The 19758-nt window shown below is 40.1% G+C and overlaps 1 pseudogene across 1 annotated transcript in view; it reads right to left on the bottom strand.

The window, feature by feature from the left end:
• The window catches only part of LOC311128815 (receptor tyrosine-protein kinase erbB-4-like), a 506504-nt pseudogene extending 496344 nt beyond the window's left edge, over positions 1–10160 (bottom strand). Inside the window, exon 1 of the transcript in view lies at positions 10079–10160. The product of the transcript in view is annotated as a receptor tyrosine-protein kinase erbB-4-like (transcript). The remainder of the gene's footprint in view (positions 1–10078) is intronic.
• Positions 10161–19758: the final 9598 nt, after the last annotated feature.

Below are 19758 nucleotides of genomic sequence, written 5' to 3'. Positions count from 1 at the left end.
GTACAATGACACCTTTGTTTTTAAGCCCTGTATTTCTAATCCTCTGATATTATTATTGGATCTGATTTTAATAGCTAACATCTCGATGGCCACAATAAATAGATATGCCGATAGTGGACAACCTTGTTTCACTCCTCTTGACAGTTTAAAACTTTCTGAGAAATAGCCATTATTTACTATTTTACACCTAGGGTTACTATACATGATTTTGACCCATTTAATAAGAGATTCTCCAAAATTGAAATGGTCCAGGCATTTATATATAAACCCCAGTCGAACTTTATCAAATGCCTTTTCGAAGTCTGCTATGAATAGCAGGCCTGGTTTCCCATATTTTCCATAGTGTTCTATTGTTTCCAATACTTGCCTTATATTATCTCCAATGTATCTTCCATGTAAAAAACCTGTCTGATTAGAATGAATAATATCCGACAATACCTTTTTTAATCTATGCGCTATACATTTCGCTAGGATTTTTGCATCACAACACTGAAGTGTAAGGGGCCTCCAATTTTGTAAATGGACTGGATCTTTATATTTTCCACTTGTATCCTGTTTCAGTAATAATGACATCAAACCATCTTCTTGAGTGTCAGATAATCTACCATTTACATATGAGTGGTTAAAAAATGCTAATAACGGTCCTCTTAGTATATCAAAAAAGGTTTGGTATACCTCGACTTGTATGCCATCCAACCCTGGAGTTTTCCCAGACTTAAAGTCTTTAATTGGTCACATCTTCTTTCATAGACAAAGACGGGAGAGAAATGAATAAGAGGGTATGTGTGTGATGGCGGTGTTTTGCTGTGTGGGCAGAAAATGACACCATAATTTTTTTGCTAGATAGAGAGGAACACAAGTGACGGGGTTTAGAAATGGTGAAAGTCACAACATATTCAATTTATTTGTAGTCCAGCCTCCCTGTCTGAGTCAGTCAGGCCATGTAAATATGTAGATGTACTATGAACTCAAGATGGGCATTATAATAGAAACAATCAAAGGTCAACCAAACAACTTGTCCATGTAATTTCAGCTACTGTAGCCTCTGCTCTGTATGTGGAGATACCCAGGGTAATAATTCAGAATATTGACACTACATAAATCAAAGCCATCTTTAATGTCAGACATTAAAATCTGAAAACATGAAATTACCTTAATCATGTAGTATCCTTCATTTACATGAATTAGATTGATAAATTGTAACATTTCAAACATAGTGCAACCGAAAATACCAGGGGGATATAGCCCTAGGCAAACATTAAATATAATTCATGATGAAAAAGGATCAAAACATCGTAGAAGAGACTACATTCTATTTCCCTTGATAAAGGCCAAAATTAAATTGGAGTATTTTTTGTAATTCAATAAATATTCATAAGACTCAGACATTTAATTTTTTATTTAATTTTTCCCTTCTTTCATGGCAATTGCACTTCCTTCAGAGCACGAACGTTGTCTAAAGGTAGCAAAGATGGCAAACACAAATAACGTCTGAGATGGCGCCCTATATTGCCATGTCATTTTACTGATGGCCATGATTTAATCATTCCTAACAAGTAGGTATACGACGTCAACAAGTCATTCATTAAAACTGTTTATTGGAAATATGATTACATAGGTTCTCCACTATTTGATTGCTGATCAAGTGTGAAAAGTTAAATAAATGTAGGCCTTGTAGGTTGTGGTTGCACGTCCATTCATTTGGTTTTGGCATCAAACTTTCTGTTTGGCTTCACACTAATTACTCTTTCAATGCATGCATGCATTGTAGCAATACAAAGTGATCACGTTTAAGAATAACGAATAGGCTAAAGAAATGTAAATGCTTACTTTGTTTATCCTCATAATTGTAGAGGCAATCTTTGTGTTTCCTGGTGGGGATTGGATTATGCTGAGTCCCAGGTTGCCGGTCTATGGACCGTGACGTGAACAGGCAAAAGTGGTGAGGGAGGAGCGCCCTTCTCAAATCAAACAGTAATTTGCTCCGCTCGGTCATGTTGTCAACAAGGCAGCATGGTGCATCGTCCAGAAACATACAACATCTACTTTCCATTAAATATACTGTATGTTTAAATTTTCAAACTAGTTTTCATTGGGAAGGCAGATAGTGTTTTTATCAAAAGTAATCACTTTTGCATGTGAAAACACAGAATCATACTCATTAATACACATGCTAATTAAGTCACTTTTGTTTTGAGGCGAATACGCCAGGAGGCAGCCCGGTTCCAAAATGAATGCAATCAACTTTCACCCGGCGCAAAACACGCCTACACTGGACAGATTAATCGAATCCCCTCATTGCCAATTGAGGCAAGTAAGTTTGAGAGCGCCATGTTTAAACTGTGTCATGGCGCATGCCCACCTGTTCATTGGTTGATTGGTTGATTTCCGTGAGGAAATGCATTATGAGTAGAGGGTATTTAAACCCCATATTTCCTGTTGTAGCAGTTTGGCCAGACCGGGGACAGGTTTGCATGCGGCCGGGTAACAAGCATATTTAGAGTCTGGGTCAAGTCTTAGGTAGGCTAGTAGCTTTTCACTATTTGCTCTTAGTCCTGTTTATTGTTTTGTAAATAGTGTATGTAGCCTACATTTGGCACCTATTTATTCTCACCTTGCAAGTATCAGTCCTCGCGATGGCCTACCACGACAGCCTACTTTATATCCGTACAGTAGGCCTAGTGCTGCTCAAATGTAGTGCACTAAATAGGGAATAGAGTGCCATTTCGCACGCAAAATGCAACTCTGTAGGGGCTAGGGCTGTTACCGGTGACCGTATTACCGTCATACCAGCGGTCACGAATCATAATAGTAGTCAAATTCCACATGACCGTTTAATCATGGTAATTAGGCTTTTCCAAGCTCTGATGCTGCTGCTGGTCATTTGAAGCCTACCAAACTTGCTAACTGCCTGGTATTCGGCACTCTTTTGTCCCTCTAATCACTCTGACATCAATGCAAATGTAATCGAAAATCTAATCGAACACTTAATGAGAGCCCCTGAGCTCATGTTTTGCAACATTTCTATAGGCTATGCAATTGTGTGAGAAAATAGAGTGATGGCCTCTATTAAAAAGAGGAGGATCCCATCAGCTTTCTATCGGCTAGGCCTACTATATTTATTTCTCAACTTTCCTAATACAACAGGATGGCATAAAAATGAACCACGGGAATAGCGTCTTCCATTTAAGTGCATAGGTGACATGTATTTTTTTCCCCTGCCCCTGTTTTGAGACCGGTGCATGATAATGCCCCATTCTAAATCAAAACAAATTTCACACATATATTATTTAGTATATCTAAAGACAAGATTAAATCAAGAATAGTCTGATGGGTGACAATATTAGCCTATCACTTGTGAATTATATATTTGCCGCCGGCATTATCAAGTGCTTGTCAAAATGTGAATGAGAGACTGATTAAGTGTGTACAGCCTGCGCAAAAAAAACAAAGCAGAGCTCATGCCTTTCGTGCAACTTTTTTCAAATCATCATTAGAGTTGCATCATGCAGCCTTAGAATGTATTTAAAAAATCAAAACGTATAGCCCAACGTTTGTATCATAACTAAAGTGGCCAAATAACTTCTTAAACTTAAGCACATTAATCCGCTTTACAACAGGTGTAGAGCCTAACTTGCATACATATGCAGCGCGTGAGTTTCAAGTTTGGGGAAGATAATATTAACCATAAAAATGCACCTTTATAATTAAAGCCTTACATGCATAATCACAGTTGCAGTCAATTTTGAGAATGGTGTTTTCCTGCTAATGGAACATTTGCGCTTTTGTCCTACTGCCATGTATGCATTGCTGCGCTTATAATGTAAAGTAATGTAGTTCCCTGTAGCTCAATTGGTAGAGCATGGCGCTTGCAACGCCAGGGTTGTGGGTTCGTTTCCCACGGGGTGGATAAGAGCGTCTGCTAAATGACTAAAATGTAAATGTAAGAAATAGCATAATAGTTTATCAACATTTTAAGCTAAACGTTCTGATCTGTGGTGTTAGCCTCATTAATTTAAAAAAATGTTTTGATGCTAGTGGATGTATTCATTTGGGATCTATCGCATCCGACAACTGTCCCAGACTATGTTTGGAATATTTATTTCTCGCACAGAATAGGTTAACTTTTGTACTATGAGGGATAGTAGATTGACATAGGCTAGTGCGTTTGCTGTTCGTTAGGCCTACTCATCTTGTTGGCTGACGAAAAGTAAAAGTATGGAGAGTTCTTACAATATCTTCAGTATGCGTCTCGGAATTGGATGAGAACTCGCGCAGTTGTGTCCTCGATGTGTCTGTCGTCACTTGTAGCCTATGAGAAAGACCTGATCACGCGACGGAGAGCCAGGTGCTTCGGTGCGCCCAGCCGGGAGAAGGGAATTATAATTATTATATTCAGCCCAATGGCACAAAAAGGCATGTTTTTTTTTGGGGGGGGGGCAGTACAGCCACACAAAGGGGATGCAGCCGGGAAATTCAAAGCATTATCAAGTGCTTGTCAAATTGTGAATGAGAGACTGATGAAGTGTGTACAGCCTGAGCAAAAATCAAAGCAGAGCTCATGCCTTTCAAGCGACTTTTTTCAAATTATCATTAGTGTCTAATCATGCAACCTTAAAATTAAGCATATACAGTGGGGGGAAAAAGTATTTAGTCAGCCACCAATTGAGCAAGTTCTCCCACTTAAAAAGATGAGAGAGGCCTGTAATTTTCATCATAGGTACACGTCAACTATGACAGACAAATTGAGAAATAAAAATCCAGAAAATCACATTGTAGGATTTTTTATGAATTTATTTGCAAATTATGGTGGAAAATAAGTATTTGGTCACCTACAAACAAGCAAGATTTCTGGCTCTCACAGACCTGTAACTTCTTCTTTAAGAGGCTCCTCTGTCCTCCACTCGTTACCTATTTTAATGGCACCTGTTTGAACTTGTTATCAGTATAAAAGACACCTGTCCACAACCTCAAACAGTCACACTCCAAACTCCACTATGGCCAAGACCAAAGAGCTGTCAAAGGACACCAGAAACAAAATTGTAGACCTGCACCAGGCTGGGAAGACAGAATCTGCAATAGGTAAGCAGCTTGGTTTGAATAAATCAACTGTGGGAGCAATTATTAGGAAATGGAAGACATACAAGACCACTGATAATCTCCCTCGATCTGGGGCTCCACGCAAGATCTCACCCCGTGGGGTCAAAATGATCACAAGAACGGTGAGCAAAAATCCCAGAACCACATGGGGGGACCTAGTGAATGACCTGCAGAGAGCTGGGACCAAAGTAACAAAGCCTACCATCAGTAACACACTACGCCGCCAGGGACTCAAATCCTGCAGTGCCAGACGTGTCCCCCTGCTTAAGCCAGTACATGTCCAGGCCCGTCTGAAGTTTGCTAGAGTGCATTTGGATGATCCAGAAGAGGATTGGGAGAATGTCATATGGTCAGATGAAACCAAAATATAACTCTTTGGTAAAAACTCAACTCGTCGTGTTTGGAGGACAAAGAATGCTAAGTTGCATCCAAAGAACACCGTACCTACTGTGAAGCATGGGGGTGGAAACATCATGCTTTGGGGCTGTTTTTCTGCTAAGGGACCAGGACGACTGATCCGTGTAAAGGAAAGAATGAATGGGGCCATGTATCGTGAGATTTTGAGTGAAAACCAGCAAGGGCATTGAAGATGAAACGTGGCTGGGTCTTGATCCCAAACACACCGCCCGGGCAACGAAGGAGTGGCTTCGTAAGAAGCATTTCAAGGTCCTGGAGTGGCCTAGCCAGTCTCCAGATCTCAACCCCATAGAAAGTCTTTGGAGGGAGTTGAAAGTCCGTGTTGCCCAGCGACAGCCCCAAAACATCACTGTTCTAGAGGAGATCTGCATGGAGGAATGGGCCAAAATACCAGCAACAGTGTGTGAAAACCTTGTGAAGACTTACAGAAAACATTTGACCTGTGTCATTGCCAACAAAGGGTATATAACAAAGTATTGAGAAACTTTTGTTATTGACCAAATACTTATTTTCCACCATAATTTGCAAATAAATTCATTAAAAATCCTACAATGTGATTTTCTGGGAAAAAAAATCTCATTTTGTCTGTCATAGTTGACGTGTACCTATGATGAAAATTACAGGCCTCTCTCATCTTTTTAAGTGGGAGAACTTGCACAATTGGTGGCTGACTAAATACTTTTTTTCCCCACTGTAGGAGTACCTGTTTCTTTGTTAACACTCAACATAGAATAGCCACATGTGCGCACTCCCTCAAATACTTTGGAGAAAATATCCTTTCTATTTTATTCAGCTATGTTCAATTGTATTTTTCATACTATAAAATAATATAAAATAATGCCACGGAATTCTAAGCAAATCTTGTCTGCTAAATGAACTAGTGTAGCCAACAGCCATATAGCCAGATCAGGGCCTAACATCATGACACCTCATAGTATGCGATTCTGTTCCACTGATTACATTTTCTTCATTTTCTTCAACTCTGTGTTGTTGTTTTTATCGCACTGCTTTGCTTTATCTTGGCCAGGTCGCAGTTGTAAATGAGAACTTGTTCTCAACTGGCTTACCTGGTTAAATAAAGGTGAAAAAATTTTTTTTTTATATATATATATATATTATGTTTTTTTATTGTGATGGATTTATTTTACTTTTTTAAATGTAGATGTTCCAAAGGTCTGCATCAGTGGCTAGCAGGCTATGAGTAGAAGCCAGGAGATTCTAAATGTGTTTATGTTAATTAACGGTCAATTACCGTAAGACCAGCAGTTATTTGCTTCACAATCACCGGCAGACGAAAATGAATGACCGCCACAGCCCTCAGAGGGGCCGAACCAATGATTTATTTATACACTTGTTGACTGATAGGGGCGCTGTGTTGAAGCCACCTTGCCCCCATCTTGGCACTACCCCACCATTGTAAAAAACATGTGTTTATTAATGTCTTCATTCGTTTTTGCCACATTTATTCTATTACAGACACCTTAATTTATATTTTTAAATTATATTATGTCAGCTAAACATAAAAAAGATATAACAACATTTTCCTTAAAGTATAATTTGTATAGATTACTAATGTTACTGTCCCCACTCCAACAACAACAATACTTAAATACATGTACCCACTGAACAAAAATATGAACATACTGAGTTACAGTTCATATAAGGAAATCAGCCAAATAAACCATTAGGCCCTAATCTATGGATTTCACATGACTGGGCAGAGTTGCAGCCATGGGTGGGTTTGGAAGGGCATAGACCCAACCACTGGGGAGCCAGGCCCAGCCAATCAGAATGAGTTTTTCCTCACAAAAGGGCTTCATTATAGACAGAAATATTCCTCACCTCCCCCTCCCCCCACAGATGATCCCGCAGCCGAAGATACCGGATGTGGAAGTCCTGGGCATGCGTGGTTAAACGTGGTCTGCGGTTGTGAGGCCGGTTGGACGTACTGCCAAATTCTCTAAAATGACGTGGAAGGCGGCTTATGGTAGTGAAATGAACATTCAATTCTCTGGCAACAGCTCTGGTGGACATTCCTGCAGTCAGCATGCCAATTGCACGCTCCCTCAAACCTTGAGACATCTGTGGCATTGTATTGTGTGACAAAACTGCACATTTTAGAGTGGTCTTTTATTGTCCCCAGCACAAGGTGCACCTGTGTAATGAGCATGATGTTTAATCAGCTTCTTGATATGCCACACCTGTCAGGTGGATGGATTATCTTGACAAAGGAGAAATGCTCAATAACAGGGATGTAAACAAGTCTGTGCACATAATTTGAGAGAAATACGATTTTTGTGCTTATGGAACATTTATGGGATTTTTTTACCAACACTTTACATGTTGCATTCATATTTTTGTTCAGTATAATTTCGTCCTCGAAGCATTATTGAAATACTGTAGAATTCCATTAATTTCTATGGAAGACTTCTCCTAATGGGGAGTGCCAATATGGCCGACCGGTGGCATCAAAGCCTCTTAATGGCCAATACATAGCATCAGCAATCCAGGGTTTATATACGGCATTGGGCCGAACCCGTCTGTAAAAGTCATATAGAGCTTCTGTCAGTAAGCAACGTAACTCCAGAGAGGATTTTGGAACCGGTGCGTTTTATCAGAGGTGCAGCTGTGAGACACCCAGTGGTACACATGGCAAGGTTGAAGTGCTGAGGTAATAAGCCTCTCTCGCTTTCAACACCTCGTGCTTGACATCCTGTCCAGCGAATGTTGGGGATCATAATACACGCAAGCACAAGGCTACACATACACTAATACAAACACCCACACACAACCAAACGGCACACTGCAGCAGATGAAGCATCGATACGCCATACAACTTCAGTATGATATATACAGAGTAGAAATACCAAAAATAATCAGAAGTAATTGCCTGGAAGGCTGGAATCGAGACACACTACACAAAATTATGACACATGTTGATAACAATATTTTATTGTTCTAATAAGGTTCTAATAATTACTCATATGGATGACAAAATGTGTAGGTAATCGACTAAAAAGGTCTAATCAGAAATGCAGCGCGGACAGGTTAGGCTATTTCTTCCCTTCCCTATCCCCTTATCGTTCAACCTCTTTTTAAAAAATCTAAAGGCTATTCAACCTCTTTTTTAAAAATCTAACGGCTATTCAATCAACGTTTTGTCGCCCCGGGGAAGTGCGGGTGCACTTTATTGCATGTTTATATTTGAACAAACCGCATGCAGGTTGGACGGAGCGTGTGGTGCTATGGTGAATTCCTTGCTGCGCACGGGTCTATAGGATGTTTAGATATTTAGAAGCGAGAGTTGATAATACCTGCCAAATATGTTATAACATAACAACATTAAAAAAATATATATATATATTGGTTATAAACGAAGAGTATGCTACAGACTGAATGGAAAAAACAAACTGAAATATCAAGTGCTTTGGCGCTAAGGACAAGCAATTAAGTATTGGTTTGTGTCTATGGTCCATGCGCACAAAAGCACTCTCTCCATCTCTCTGTAGTGTGTGTGTGTGTGTGTGTGTGTGTGTGTGTGTGTGTGTGTGTGTGTGTGTGTCAGTCAGCGCGCGTTGTGTCCCTTTGCATGCCACGGAGTTGAGGATTAAGATTTCCAGAGCGTCTCTCTCTGGTTCATACTACAGTACCACCGTGTGGAGAGCTGCTCTATTCCAAGCAGGGCGCGCCAACGAATGTGAGCGACGTTAAAAATTCAGTTCAGTTCTTTACTATACTCGCTTATAGGATATATAGTATACTTTTATTCCATAACCTATACTACTACTACTTATATACTACTACTACTACTACTACTACTAAGCCTTCTACAACAACTGATAATAATAATGGTACAAATAAGAAGAAGAAGAAGAAGAAGAAGAAGAAGAAGAAGGAGAAGAAGAATGACTACAAGTAGTCTAATATATATATATATACAGGAATCGAATGTTCTCTGAAACAAACAAACACACCAAGACGGATCGATGCCCACTATAAATGCCCACCACCACTCCTCACTCTCACAGAGCGAAGGACGACGCGACATGAGAATAATGAAGCAGTAGCAGGAGCCAGGAGGCTAGGGTGGACTTGGTCTCGGTCTCAGTGATGTGATGTCCACTGTTTGTCCAAGCCAGAAACATGTCGGTTGAGATTCCTCAAATTTCGTTGAGAGAAATACATAGGAAATAAAGAAATTCTTCACGATCCAAACACAATTTTCACTCTCTCAAAATGACAGTTTCATTTCGGATCGTTTATCATTGTGTCAATAGAATAACCTCGTAGCCTAACAGATAATGATATTTCTCAATACGACCTCTTCTTTGACTAGGAGGAGGCGCACAGGCTATAGGCTACTTAAGGCTACTCTTCAATGTTCTTGAATAGAGCCAGGGTGATTTTATAGGAGATATGAACGAAAATCAACATAGAGGGTATAGACAATACAACAAAACAACACTTTGTTCCGTGCGCAACGCGCACAGTTGTGACAAGTGTAGCCAAACACCTTGTGCTGCGCAGCAGCCAGGCAGACACCGAACTGTCAGTCACTCACCTGCTTGTGAAGAGCTCGTCCGAAACATCGCAGAAGTGAGCAGAAAGCCGAAGCAACAAAGAACCGATGCTAGTAGCTTCATTTTCAGGGGTTCGCAGTAACTCCTTCGATTCACATGTCCAGAAGCAAAATCCCTTTCGGCTTGAAAAAGATGAACACGTAGACGCGTGTTGTCTCAGTTTGAAATTAGGTTATTGACTCGGGTTAGCAGGCTAATTAGTCCAACTCTACTTCTTCACCCCGGCTGGTTTATTTATGTCTAGTGAATAAATGTGAATAGAAGTTCAAACAGATTGATGCAGCGTAGGTTCTAAAGTAGCGCTGTGATATGGCTTGTCAAAATAGTAAAGCAATGCTTATCATGCCAATACTCTCTCCGAGTTGGATACGGTAAGAAGTGACTTCTCGCAGTCTAAGAGACACACCCCTTGCATGTCTGTCTCCTGCCACAGTCAACAGGATTGGTCGAAGGTAGTGGTGATTTATTGAAGCCCTCCTCCTAGAACTCCAGGGAGGCTCCCATTGGCTTTTTGAAGTTGCCAAAATTGTTGAATTCTTGAATTTGTTGCGGCGGGTCCGGTCGTGTCACTTGCACCTGTCTCACAGTCTAGAAAAACATATTGCTTGTCAAAATGATGCCTAATAACCAGTTTTGGGAGACCAAATTGTAAGCACAATAAACTATATGCAGACATTTATTCTTACCACTTAAAATGTATTTAGATTACATTTCTAGAGACAGATATCTAAGTGATAATAAATAATAACATTATGAGTAGCATAGGCAATGGTATTATCTTAGATAATGTGTTGTCTAGAATAGGACTGAATGCATTGTGATTCAACTTTGACCTTGGAATAAAAAGTCATCGGATAGAATGTAAATATTGTGTGTCCACTTCAAAACATCAGAACGACCTACCTCTCAATAACACTCCTCTCTCTCTGTCACACCTCAAGAGAGGGGTGAACACCCCCTGAGCTGCAATATGCCAAAACGTCAGGTCTGAAATGCAAATTGTTCTATGTTGGGCGCACATAGGACATACACATTACATTTATGTCATTTAGCAGACGCTCTTATCCAGAGCGACTTACAGTTAGTGAGTGCATACATTTTCATACTGGCCCCCCGTGGGAAACGAACCCACAACCCTGGCGTTGCAAGCGCCATGCTCTACCAACTGAGCTACAGGGGACTACTAGGGGATACACACACACACACACACACACACACACACACACACACACACACACACACACACACACACACACACACACACACACACACACACACACACACACACACACACACACACACACACACACACACACACACACACACACACACACACACACACACACACACACACACACACACACACACACACACACACACACACACCAAACATTCTGCATGTTGTTTTGCCCTTAATAAAACTGTATTATGAATATTAATGTTACAATGTTAAAGAGAACGGTAGAATCAAGGTAAACGATAAGGTACACTGAATGTATACATATGAATGTGTTGATTTGTTAGGAAACCTGGTGAAGAACCATGGAGAAGGAGATGAAGGACTGTGGCTTGTCAGGGAAAGCCAACCCCTAAAAGGCAGAAGAGCAGCAGCAGTGGCACTCTCTCATGGAAGCCTTATGATCTAAATACGATCCAAGAGGATTAAGTAAGTAATGTGTTGTTAAATGTTTGAAAATACTGTATAAACTAATACTATAATATTGCTTGTATTATAATTGTATAGAGAATTATTACACTTTGTGGCTAGAATATTTTTTGAGTATTGGCCTATAATGATGAATGGCAGACGTAATATTGGGTAATGTTTTAACTGCAGCATAATCCAAATAAATATTCAGAGCTTTAGAGAATATATAATGAACTTATAATTATAGAATGATAATGGTATGAAAATCTGAATCAGTGAGAGACTTTGAGCACCAGTTTAAACCCCCCTATGCTTAAAGGTCATGAACAGTCAAAATTATATTTTTCATGAAATTGGATGATATTTCAAGGAAACCAGATCAAAGTATGATGACCAAACTATGGAAAATGACTATTGCTTCTACACTGAACAAAAACATAAACACAACATGTAAAGTGTCCCATGTTTCATGAGCTGAAATAAAAGATCCCAGAAATTGTCAATATGCACAATACGTTTATTTCTCTAACATTTTGTGCACAACTCTGTTACTGTTAGTGAGCATTTCTCCTTAGCCAAGATAATCCATCCACCTGACAGGTGTGGTATATCAAAAAGCTGATTAAACAGCATGATCATTACACAGGTGCACCTTGTGCTGGGGACATTAAAAGGTCACTAAAATGTGCAGTTTTGTCACACAACACAATGCCACAGAGTCCTAAAGTTTTGAGGGAGTGTGCAATTGGCATGCTGACTGCAGGAATGTCCACCAGAGCTTTTGCCAGAGAATTTAATGTTATTTTCTGTACCATAAGCCGCCTCCAATGTCATTTTAGAGAATTTGGCAGTACATCCAATCGGCCTCACAACCGCAGACCATGTGTAGCCACGCCAGCCCAGGACTTCCACAACTGGCTTCTTCACCTGCGGGAGCATCTCAGACCAGCCACCTGGACAGCTGATGAAACTGTGGGTTTGCACAACCAAATAATCTCTGCACAAACTGTCAGAAACTGTCTCAGGGAAGCTCATCTGTGTGATTGTCGTCCTCATAAGGGTCTTGACCTGACTGCTGTTCAGCATCGTAACCGACTTCAGTGGGCAAATACTCACATTCGATGGTCACTGGCACGCTGGAGAAGTGTACTCTTCATGGATGAATCCCGGTTTCAACTGTACCGGACAGATGGCATCGTGTGGGCGAGCGGTTTGCTGATGTCAACGTTGTGAACAGAGTGCACCATGGTGGCGGTGGGGTTATGGTATGGGCTGGCATAAGCTACAAACAATGAACACAATTGCATTTTATCAATGGCAATTTGAATGCACCGAGATAACGTGACGAGATCCTGTGGCCCATTGTCATGCGAGTCAGCCGCCACCATCACCTCATGTTTCAGCATGATAATGCACAGCCCCATGTCGAAAGGATCTGTACACAATTCCTGGAAGATGGAAAATGTCCCAGTTCTTCCATGGCCTGCATACTCACCAGACATGTCACCCATTGAGCATGTTTGGGATGCTCTGGATCGATATGTACGACAGCGTTTTCCAGTTCCCGCCATTATCCAGCAACTTCACACATCCATTGAAGAGGAGTGGGACAACATTCCACAGGCTACAATCAACAGCCTGATCAACTCTATGCGAAGGAGATGTGTCGCGCGCATGTGCAAATGGTGGTCACACCAGATACTGACTGGTTTTCTGATCCACGCCCCTACTTTATTTTAAAGGTATCTGTGACCATCAGATGCATATCTGTATTCCCAGTCATGTGAAATCCAAAGATTAGGGCTTTGGATTTGCAGTTAAAATATTACCCAAAAAGTTTACCCTATTCATCTATGGCAAAAATACTTATATGTTACCCCTTTCATCTGTGTCTGGTGTTAGCTAGTTACTGGTTAGCTAGGTCTTCAGCCAACATGGAAAAAAAGAGAGGGAAGGGTCATTCAAAACTCTGACTCAGTTGTCATGTCAATACATCTGTCAGTGCTGCTGTGAACCGTGTCATAAAAGACATGCCAAACGGGAGATGTAAAAATATACACTACCGTTCAAAAGCTTGGGGTCAAAGAGTTGCAAAGAAAAAGCCATATCTCAGACTGGCCAATAAAAATAAAATATTAAATGGGCAGTCTGAGATACGGCTTTTTCTTTGCAACTCTGCCTAGAAGGCCAGCATCCCGGAGTTGCCTCTTCACTGTTGACGTTGAGACTGGTGTTTTGCGGGTACTATTTAATGAAGCTGCCAGTTGAGGACCTGTGAAGCGCCTGTTTCTCAAACTAGACACTCTAATGAATTTGTCCTCTTGCTCAGTTGTGCACCGGGGCCTCCCACTCCTCTTTCTATTCTGGTTAGAGCCAGTTTGTGCTGTTCTGTGAAGGGAGTAGTACACAGCGTTGTACAAGATCTTCAGTTTCTTGGCAATTTCTCACATGGAATAGCCTTCATTTCTCAGAACAAGAATAGACTGATGAGTTTTAGAAGAAAGTTATTTGTTTCTGGCCATTTTGAGCCTGTAATCGAACCCACAATTGCTGATGCTCCAGATACTCAACTAGTCTCAAGAAGGCCAGTTTTATTGGTTCTTTCATCAGCAGAACAGTTTTCAGCTGTGCTAACATAATTGCAAAAGGGTTTTCTAATGATCAATTAGCCTTTTCAAATGATAAACTTGGAACAACGTGCCATTGGAACACAGGACTGATGGTTGCTGATAATGGGCCTCTGTACGCCTATGTAGATATGCCATACAAAATCTGCCGTTTCCAGCTACAATAGTCATTTACAACATTAACAATGTCTACACTGTATTTCTGATCAATTTGATGTTATTTTAATGGACAAAAAAATTGCTTTTCTTTTGAAAAAAATGACATTTCTAAGTGACCCCAAACTTTTGAACAGTAGTGTATATATATATATATATATATATATATATATAATTGATGCAATTTAAATGTTGTTTGAATTGCTTTGTATATCTCACTACATCCAAATTGCTTGACATAGGTGTTTCAAAGAGCTTTCAGTCAAGGCGAGGTCATGAATATAAGCTCCCCCCACTCAGCCTGTCTTTACTTCCTGGTAGTTAGCCATGGGAGTGAAAGTACTTTTCAGAATGACTGTTCAGGACCTTTAAATGTTAAGCAAATAGCCCCATTTCACTAAATGTCCTTCCTTCATGTTCTCTTCAAATGATCATCGAGTCCTTCCCCAAAGACTTTGAACATTGGAAGTTTGCAATGCTCACTTTGCAGAAAGTCACTAAGGACTGTTTTCTGCTTGAGTGCAGAATGAATAATGATGCATTGAACTGTCTGACACTAAAGTCAGCACTGAAACTGGAGTACTGACTTTTCACCACAGGGGGGAGGTAGACTATCACCTCAGAGGTCATGGCGTCACGACACATTTAGCATAAAGCTAGCAGGAAGGATGACGCAATATATTGCATCCCAAATGGCACCCTATTCCCTTTATAGTGCACTACTTTTGACTAGAGACCTATGGGCCCTGGTGAAAAGTAGTGCACTACATAGAGAATAGGGTGCCATTTGGGACTTAGTTAATGACTCAAGCTGGTACCAACAAGTTTACTGTCTCAGTGTCTTTTAATTTGACACATTGGAGCATCTTATCATTTAGACATTGTTATTAAAATACGACTCAGTGTGATGAGCATTTAATATCACTGACAAGTGATTAAGAAATATTAAAATTAGATTTAAATTTTTATCGGGATGCGGCTTATTCTCTCTCTTAAGCAACTCCAGTGACTGCCGTTTATCATTTTAATAATACCTCAAATGCAATTCAACCCACTCTATGATGTGTGTTTTTTTTCTTCTTCAATTTCATTATATATATTTTAAAGATCGCTCCTCTGACAGTATCTTCTTAATGCTGTCAATTACATAATTTATTCCACAGATTATTATGAAACGGAATCATAAAACGATGAGGTTCTGTGTGTGTGTGTGTGAGAGAGAGTCTGTGTGTTTGTGTGTGTTTGTCTGCCTGGGCTCCCCTGGTGCCAGTGGTGTAACTAATCTAATACATAAGTCCCTGATTTGTTTAATGGATGAGACTTTGCTGCATGAGGATAGCCAATAAAACCATAGCAGCCTCCAGAGGGCTAATGCCTCATAATGATTCCACACACACAATGTGCTGCAACTTATGAAGCAACTTTATCATACTCCTCCTCACACATCACAGTGCTTATTTGTTTCACTGCTACCCTGCAACCACGGCAATCTCTCCCCCTGCAGCAAAGGGTATTCACAAAGGCTCTGCAACCCAAATGTAACCCTATTCCCTATATAGTGCACTATTTTTGACCAAATGTAGTGCACTATATAGGGAATAGGGTGACATTTGAGATGCAGTCGTGGACATTCATTCAACAGCCTGTCTGGCTGTCACAATATATTAACCACGTGTTGCATCAGAAAGGGAAGACAGCAGGCGGAGTGTATTCAATGTATAGTAGTGTATGGTTATTTAATGTATAGAACAAGCTAACTGCAGATTGAATACCAATAATCACATTACTAACCATGTATGTATTTGCCATTGGAAAGTATGCCTTGACTGCATGGTACTCTAGGAAATTATTTAATTGAAATGCTGAAAGTATACACTGTTTCCCGTTTTTATAATTTTATCAGTAACGTACTGTATTAATCAACAGTATGATACTGTATAAACTGAATACAGCAGATTACCATAGATTGCACTGTAAAATACCGTACATTTGTTTTACAGCACCCTGTAGGACCTTTCTGTAATTTCAACAGTAAAACACTGTAGAATGCACAGTAAAATACCGTAAATGTGTTTTACAGTATTCATTATGGTGCATTGTGGGAAAATGTTGTGGGCAAAGAATGAGTCTCTGGCTCATTAACATATTTTAAGGCGTTACTTGTAAGAGGATATATTTGTTGCACCCGTGAGTGAGAATGCTGTACTCCCACAGAACACGGTAATATACTGTATTTTAGGAATTCTATAAACCTTGTCCTGAAACTCTACAGTAGCTTAGTGGCCAACTGCTGCCAGTAATTCAGAATACAGTACCATACCGCATTTCTGGAGCGCCAAAAACCTTTTGAACACTAGTGGAAGCGTTGTATTGTTCTTTCTCATTCGTTATATATATTTGTTGCACCATTAGTGAGAGTGCTGTACCAATTTAAGTAATATGTGCTAGTGGTGTTCTAACATTAATGTTTATGCAGGAGACAGACCAGAGTGGCAGCAAGTCTCAAACCTTTAATGGTTGAGAACTAATGTGGGAGGAGAAAGAGTTGTTGGCTCATTAACATATTCTAAGGCGTGTCTTATAAGTGGCTATATTTGTTGCACCCGTTAGTGAGAGTACTGTACCAATTTAAGTGGTATGTGGGAGTAGTTCTCTAACAATAAAATGTATATAGGGAACATATCAGAGTTGTAGCAGATTGTCAACTTTTTGATTGTAACCCCTCTGCAGATCCAGTTCCAGTCACAGAACACTGGAAGAGGTGCGGAGGAGGGACTAAACGCCAGACCCAGAGTGAGGGGACCACAAGGACATGCAACATTTGACCTCCGGGTCTGCTTGCGCCTCAGATTGTCCTTCCTCACCTGTGCAGATCCAGCAACAATCCAAATCCAATTGGCCAGCACCAGACCACCAGACAAGGCGCAGAGGAGGGATCAAAGATCACACCTTCACCCGGAGCGAGCAGGCCACAGGAAAGCACCACCATTAACCTCTGGGTCTAGGGCTCCCTTGTGTCTGCTTGCTCCTCGGGTTGTCCTTCCTCACCTCTACAGATCCCGACCCAGCACCTGTAGCAGCCCCAGTCCCAGTCCCAGCACCAGTACCAACCCAGGATTTACTGGTCCAAGCCACAACACCAGCACCAACCGCAACTGCCAATTCCTTTCAGCAACTGCCAGCCCAGACCCCACCCCTTCCCTTCCCCCAACACAAAGACACAAATACATTGTGGAATGACTGACTGACTGACTGGACTGACAGATTTTTCAGATTGCTTTAGTTTTTTTGTTATTTTGGTTGGATTACCATTTTATTTTTTTATATTTTAGCCTAATTTGAATTGATTACTTATTGCTTACATTTTTTATTATTTTGAATTTTAAATGAATGGTGGATTGAATTTGAACTTGTTGAACATTTTAAACTGTAATACATTTTGGAATAACCAAATAATGTGACATTTTAATGGTTAAATATTTACCAATGTCCATTTGATCTGTTTTGCCCTGTAATCACAGCCAGTTTGGAAGCATTTGTTTAGGCCTGTAGAAGTGCTAGTGAAATAATACACTTAGTATTAATTAATATGACTTAATACGCAAATGCCTACAGCCAACCTGCTTGCTCTAATCCCTTGTAATTACAGTAAAATACTGTAAAAAACATTTTCTTACAGTTTAATAGTCACTTTTCCTGTATTGTACTGTTTCATTGCTCTGGCACCAAGTTACCGTCAATATATCAGTATTGTATTGGCACTATCCAGAGATAGTCAGCGATATATCATATGCTATCTTGTTGTAATTTCAATTATTTTGAAGCCCAATGTATCCTTAACTACAACAACATTTTCAGAAACGGTTACCGAAACGTTTTACTTGCTATGACTGTGATATGCTTTTTTTTTTTTATCAACCTTGGTTGAATGCACTGACTGTAAGTTGCTAAGGACAAGAGCACCTGCTAAATTACCAAAATGTAAATGTAAACATGAAAACTTGCAAAGAACATTGGGTAATTGGTCGCTGCATGGGCAATTCCAGTAATATACTGTAAATTAGATTACAGTAACGTTTCTGGTACCGTAAAATGGTTTATAGTAGCTGGACTGTAAAATAAGTTACTGTAACTTACTGGCCAATTGTGGGCAGTAAGTTACTGTCAATTTTACACTAAATGTTTTACAGTGTATATTAAGAAGTGCAGGATATTGTGGGCATCACATCATTCCACACCATTCCTAATAGGTCCGGCATCACAGGTCCGGTATCACATCATCAACTTGTGTTGATCACATTTTTACTAACATGGCTAAACATTGTTCTAAAGCTGTATCAGTGGCACTAGGTTGTAGTGATCATAACTTGGTTGCACTCACTAGGAAAACTAAAATACCAAAGGCTGTCCGTAAGGTAATCTACCGAAGGTCCTAGAGAGGGTTCAATCAGGACTAATTTGTGGATGAGATTAAGAATGTGCAATGGTTAGAAGTGTGTAGTAAGGATGATCCTGAAATGTCACTAAGTTTGTTTATGAAATTATTGATGAGTATTGCTGATAAGCATGGCCCTTTAAGAAAATGCATGTGAGGTCAAAGAGTGCCCCATGGATTGATGATGAGCTGAGAAATGTAATGATTCAACTTTATGATGCCAAAAAAGCAGCAGATAAATCTGGCACTCTGTTTGATAAGCAAAGTTATTGTAAATTAAGAAATCTTGTGACCAAGCTAAACAAAGGAAAGAATAAGGGATTATATCAGCACAAAATTGATGAAGTAAAGGGTGATGAGAAAAAACTGTAGAGAACGTTGAACGCTATTATGGGTAGGAATTTGAACATGAATTTGAACTGATCTTGAATCAGAGGGTATATTTATTACAAAACCACACGACATCGCAAACTACTTTAATGAATATTTTACAGGCAAAGTGGAAAAGTTGAGGAATGCCATGAGTCCAACTGATGGCTCCATGTCATGTACCCTTATAAAATATTGCATCATGAAGGAGAGGCAATGCATAGTCGAATTTCACCAAGTAGAAAGGGAAGAGGTTGAAAGGATGCTGTTGTCTCTTTCAGATGTCAAGTCACCTGGTACAGATAATCTTGACACCAAATTGCTTAGAGTTACAGCTAACCAAATATCTACCCCAATCTCTCATATTATTTTTTACAAGTGCTTGATGTATGGGGTGTGCCCAGAAGTCTGGAAAGAGTCAAAGGT

Source organism: Coregonus lavaretus (genome assembly GCF_964263955.1).
Source record: "Coregonus lavaretus genome assembly, chromosome: 5".
Classification (NCBI taxonomy): Eukaryota; Metazoa; Chordata; class Actinopteri; order Salmoniformes; family Salmonidae; genus Coregonus; species Coregonus lavaretus.
Note: the sequence above shows the minus strand (reverse complement) of the source record. Positions and strands in the feature narration are given on the sequence as shown.